Genomic DNA, 6,608 nt, shown 5'->3' with positions numbered 1-6,608 from the left:
AGGTATATGTATGGATGTTTATCTCTGCTCCTTTATAATGAGAAGTGGTATTTACACTTAAATAAAAGATATAGATAGATGCATAACTAGGAGTTTTTGAACCTTAGAAAAATACTACAAACTATGCTCTTGGCAAGTAGTACCAAAAAGCACCCTAAATTGTATGTTATAAGGAAGGACAGAGTAAACACCACGCTGTAGGGGAGACAAAGACCACAGAGATATCATGAGGTTGATGATGGAGAGATAATCCTATCACTCTCTCCTCCCACCCCTTTGACTTTGACTCCATAAGGTCATTTGGTAATTTCCTATCTAACACATTATCATTGATAACTGAGTGGTAAATGTCCTTGCTTCCTCAAATTTGGCATCCTGGTGTTTACCAGGAGGTAGGGGGCAGGAAGAAGTGGAGTAACCCTTAGAGTAAATGCTTCTTTATGAGAAGTAGCTGAAAGATGACTTGAAGCAGGGTTTTGAGGGGACCACTCCTGAGAGTTGATTGTTAATTGTTAACTATGAGCATTCAATGCTCAGAAATCAGAATGGTTTTGAGCTCTACGTTACCATACCTTTATTATTCTTACAGTCTATTTGTCAAAAGTACCCAAAAAACTATGGACCTTGCTCAAGGCAGTATGATCCAATTTGTGCTGAAGATGATGTGACCTATTTCAATATGTGCTATTTTTGCTGGGTATTTTGGTAAGTGCGGAAGGTTTCAAGATGGTTCTCCCCCAGTCCTGCCAAGTGATTAGGAGGATCCTGATATCATCCATAGGCATTCACTGCCCCATCACAAATTCATTTGGAAACCTTAAAATACTATAGTAATGGCAGTTAGCATTATAATTACACTTTCTCTGAAATAACTAGAGGGTCTAGGCTCTTTCTGTACACAGAACTCTCCATTCCTGAATCCAGTCTGGTATTTGAGTTGTCTTATTAACTACTATGGTGGTCTTGCCAACTATAATAACCATAGCTCTCTTCTTATGGTTTACCAAATGTTTCTTGATATGTTATTCTCTTAACAACCCTGCAAGGTGTATAATACAAGTATATACTCCTAGTTGACCAATTCAACTCTATACTCTCCTCTATTTTATATCCTTTGCTACTTTGATCTTTTTCTATAATTTTCCTTATTTAACAACCTATTATTGCTCTTACTTCAGTGTCTGGCAAAGGAATGGCACTTCTCTTTGCTAAATCCTAATCCTTTACATTTTTCTTTAATTCTACCCCCTACCATCTTCTCCCAATAAAGGTGCCCCACTATGAACCTCCCTAAAGCTTTTAGTTTTTCCTTCTCTACTGGTTACTGCTTTTCTGTCTACAATCCCACCAAATTTCCCCAAGACTAAATAAATCCCCACTATATCCTACCAGACCCACAACTTTTTATTCTATATTTCTCTGATCTTTCACAGTCAAAATTCTTCAAAAAGCTGTCTATACTCATTCACTCTACTTACTCTCCATTCTTCTCATTACTCAACTGAAATTGCTCCCTCCAAATTATCAGTGATCTCTTACTTACAAAATCTAGTGGCTTTTTCTCAATACTTCTCCTTCTTGATTTCTCTGTAACATTTTCCACTCTGGGATACTCTCTTATTCTCTTCCCACCTGCCTAACTGATTTGTCTTAGTGTCCTTTGCTCCATGGCATGAGTCTTCTCTTTAGAAGAAGTCTTTACACCCTCTTGCTCTTATCAACTCCCATGACTTCAAATATCAACTTTATGCAGATTATCTCCAGGTCTATATTCCCAGTCCTGATATCTCTCCCAATTGCCAGTCTCACATAATCAACTGCCTATGAGATCTTTAAAATTGGATGTCTTATAGGTATCTCAAAGCCAAAATATCAAAAAAAGAACTCATCTTTTCACTCAAAATCTACTTCTCTTCCAAGTTTCCCTATTATGAAATATGACCCCTTCAGTTACCAAGATTTAAAACCTCAGTGAACATCATCCTCAGTTTCCCACTCTCACCCACATAACTAATCAATTGGAAAATCTTTAATCATTTCCCCCACATCTCTTAGACTTGTGCCCTTCTCTCCACTTACACAACCATTACCCTCATATAGGCCCTTATTACCTTTCACATGAACTATTGCAATAGCCTACCATTTAGTCTTCCTGCCTCAGCTAATTCCCCAAACATAAGCATAGATAAATAATTAGATAGATGTAGCAATAAGAATGATCCCCCAGAATTTGTCAGCATACCTGAATCCATATTTTATGCAAACCCATGTCACCCCTACAATCTACTCAAAACACAGTCTCTGAAGTGATTTTCCTAAGTACAAGTCTGACTATGTAACTACCCTACTCAATAAACTCTATTAGTTCTCAATTACCTCTTACTATTATGTATAAAATACTATGTTTGGCATTTTAGGAATTGTATCCACATAGAAGCTCTGCAACCCTGAACAAATCACTTAACCTCTTCTGGATGTAGTATGTGGTACTCAATCCATCCAAGCTCAAAATAGTCTAATTCCATGACTGTTTAAACAGCAAAGGCACCTCCACTTAATTCCCAGGCAATGTCTTAACTTTTGTTCAGGGATCACAAAGAAATGAAATTGACTCCCTTGAATTCCCATGTATATTCTAAACTATTGTTTTAATATCTGCTCAAGAACATTTGAATGCAGAGATTCAGGCTTCCTGGTCATAACTAAGGTACCCTTCGGGTAAAAAGGCAGGCATGAAATATGTCACAGCTAGTTCCCATGACCCTGCTGACTGCCCTAGTTATAGTTTCAGTTCCTCAATGGACACTAGACAACCCAAGATAATATGAACATTGGACTAATTGGTTGTGACCAATCTTTCTGTAACTTACAAACATGTCCATATTACATGAAGATATATAGGGACATGTTGTTCATATGTGACCAAGTGAATTTACTTCTTATAATGGCTCCAATGTCCAAAATCAGTGTTCACTCATCCTATATGGTTAACTGTCTGAAAAGTGCCCCCCCCACTGCAAAAAAGAAAAAATAATTAATTTTAAAAAAGAAGTTCCCTCCAGCCCCCATAGGACAGTGCTGAGGTCTGCTTCTACATGAATATTTTCTTCTCTCTTCAGGAATTCTGCTCCAGAAAGCATACATTTTAAGATGTATGGTCCCTGCTCTAATGAATGGATTTGAAATGACTCTTTGGATCATTCCATTCCATGAGATGACTGCAGACAAATAATTTCTCTTCAACTGGTCTTGCCTATTCATCAATGATTGCACACTTAGCAGATTGATTTAAATTGTATTCAGAAGAAATCCTTTTCTAATTATTCCTTATTTTTGAAACCATAAGATATCAGTTCTATGTTTATTCCCCTTCCTTCTCAGACATATTTAATTAAAATGCTATTTCTGCACAAAAGTATGACTTGATAGGAGGTTAAATTTTCTCCCTAGATATATGAAGATAAACTTATGCGAGAATGATAATGGAACATATGTGATTTTACAGAGATCTGGTGGAAAATAGCAGTACTAGAGAGAAAGAGGCCTATACTGTGAGTTAAAGTTACTATGATCTAATTTTGACTGTGTAATTACATCATCATGTAATCAAAGATAAGTCATTTCTTCTCTGTAAGCCTCAATTTCCTCTTTAGTAAAATAGGGGTGTTCCAGTTAGGACATTCTATATTACATGTTCTAAAGGCCCTTTCCTCTCTAAAAGTCTTTCATTCAATGTTGTGACACATAATGTTGATGATACTGTGTATAATAATGTTCTTCTGGTTCTGCTCATCTTACTCATCATCAGTTCATGCAAGTCCTTCTAGGTTTCTCTGAACTCCTCCTGCTCATTGTTTCTTACAGTATAATAGAATTCCATTACATTCACATTACACTCATTCCCCAATTGATAGGCAGCCCCTCAATTTCCAATTCCTTTCCACCACAAAAAGAGCAGCTATAAATATTTTGATACATGTGGGAAACAATTTTTTATGGCCAGTACTTCTGATAAAGGCCTCATTTCTAAAATATATAGGGAACTAAATCAAATTTATAAGAATCCAAGTCATTCCCCAATAGAGAAATGGTCAAAGGATATGAACAGGCAGTTTTCTGATGAATAAATCAAAGCTATCTATTGCCATATGAAAAAATGCTCTAAATCACTATTGATTAAAAAGATTCAGATTAAAACAACTCTGAGGTACCACCTGACACCTATCAGATTGGCTAATATGACAAAAAGGGAAAATAGTAAATGTTGGAGAAGCTGTGGAAAAATTGGAACACTAATGCATTGTTGGTGGAGCTGTGAACTGATCCAATCATTATGGAAAGAAATTTGGAACTAAACCCAAAGGGCTATAAAGCTGTGCATACCCTTTGACCCAGAAATACTACTTTGGGGTCTTTTTCCCAAGGAAATCATAAAAAAGGGAAAAGGACCCACATGTACAAAAATATTTATAGCTGCTCTTTTTGTGGTGGCAAGAAATTGAAAATAGAGGGGCTGCCCATCAATTGGGGAATGGCTGAACAAGTTGTGGTATATGAATGTAATGGAATTCTGTTGTGCTGTAAGAAGTGATGAGCAGCAGGAGTTCAGAGAAACCTGGAAGGACTTGCATGAACTGATGACGAGTGAGATGAGCAAAACCAGAAGAACATTGTACACAGTATCATCAACATTATGTGTTTATCAACTGTGATAGACCGGATTCTTCTCACTAATCCACTGGTACAAGAAAGTTCCAAAGGACTCATGATGGAAAAGGCTTTCCAAATCCAGAAAAAAAAGGAACTGTGGAATTTGGATGCTGATTGGACTACACCATTTCTTTTGTTTTTAGTGCTGTTGTTTTTCTTTGTTGAGGTTTTTCCTTTTTGCTCTGATTCTTCTCTTATAACATGACTAAAGCAGAAATATGTTTAATGTTATTATGTATGTGTATGTATATATATATGTGTGTGTGTGTGTGTGTGTATAAAACCTATGTTAGATTACCTGCTGTCTAGGGGAGGGGGGAGGGAGGGAGAAAATTTTTAAATTGGAAATCTTATCTAAACAAATGTTGAAAGCCAAAATAAATAAATAAATTTTTTTTAAGTATTTCACACACACCAAGTATTGCCTATAGTATATGTGAAGCTTGGTTTAAGGAGAAACTCAAGCAACAAAAATATACATGATATACTGTTTCTGGGAACTCCTGATATTCAGAAAAGAAATGATCATTGAGGCTACCATGAAGCCATGACCATCAAGTGGCCACATGTTAAGTCTGAAATGAATGAGGAAATGAAAAAAAATTAATTTTGAAGTAAAAAACTTGTATTGAAATCTTACCTTTAATGCTTATTACTTACATGATCTTCAGCAAATCACTAACCCTGCATGGGCCATTTCCTCATCTACAAAATGAGGACTTTTGACTAGATAGTTCCTTCTAGTTCTACCAATGACCTGAATTTCAACTCCACTTCTGACACTGACTATATGCATATTCTTTAGGAAGTCATTTATCCTTACTGGGCTTCACTTGACTCATCACTAAAATGAGAAGGTTGGATTAGATGGTTTTTGTTGTTGTTATTGTTGTTTTTGTGGGGCAATGAGGGTTAAGTGACTTGCCCAAGGTCACACAGCTAGTAAGTGTTAAGTGTCTTAAGCTGGGTTTGAACTCAGGTCCTCCTGAATCAAGGGCTTTATCCTCTGTACCATCTAACTGCCCCTGGATTAGATGGTTTTTAAAGTATTTTTCAGTTCCAGATCTATGATCCTGTCATCCGGTGGCTTGACTTCCCCAGTTATCATCATGCCCATAGATTTGTACTGGGCCTTCAGAGAGTTGCTAAGTATGTAGATGATGAAGATGCTGCTGATAAAGATGTTGGTGACAATAATAGGACAGTTTTAAGTTTTGCAAAGCACTTTACACATATTATCTCTTTTTATTTTCATACCAACCTTGTGAGGTAGGTGTCACTATTATCCCTATTTTAAAGAATAATAAACTGAAGCTAAGAAAGGTTAAGTGATTTGCCCAGGATCATATAGTTGAAGTTTCTGAGGCACAAATTGAACTCAAGTGGAAGAAAACTTGCCTTCATTCTAAAAGTTTTCTGCATCTATCTTTGAATCTCTTTGCATGAATAGAAAACTAGTTTTGCCCAGAGGTTGCCTATTCCTTTCTAACTTCCCCAACGACCACTGAGGCAGTCCTTTCTGGGCTTAGAACAACCCTAGAGGGTGCTTTTTTGTGGAACTTCAAGCTTCTGCACAGCTATATATTCAGAAATTAATTAGTTAGTGTTAGGAAGAAGGGGGAAGGTTATTTATGGTTCTAGAAGAGTGCAGATTGGATAAGATAGGAGACAAGAAATGGAAGATATTCACTACTTGGTTAGAGAGTAAAGAGTAATGCACACTAGACAGAGAAATAAAATAGATTAGACCTAGAAAAAGAAGGCAGAACTCTCAGGGAAGCAGGCAAATGATCCATGGCCAGGAATGGTCTGAAGTCAGGTCTCTAAAGTCTAAAAGATGGTGGATGGGGGCAGCCAGGTGGCTCAGTGGATAAAGCACTGGACCTTGATTCAGGAGG

This window comes from Dromiciops gliroides, chromosome 2 (assembly GCF_019393635.1).
Source record: "Dromiciops gliroides isolate mDroGli1 chromosome 2, mDroGli1.pri, whole genome shotgun sequence".
NCBI lineage: Eukaryota > Metazoa > Chordata > Mammalia > Microbiotheria > Microbiotheriidae > Dromiciops > Dromiciops gliroides.
Note: the sequence above shows the minus strand (reverse complement) of the source record.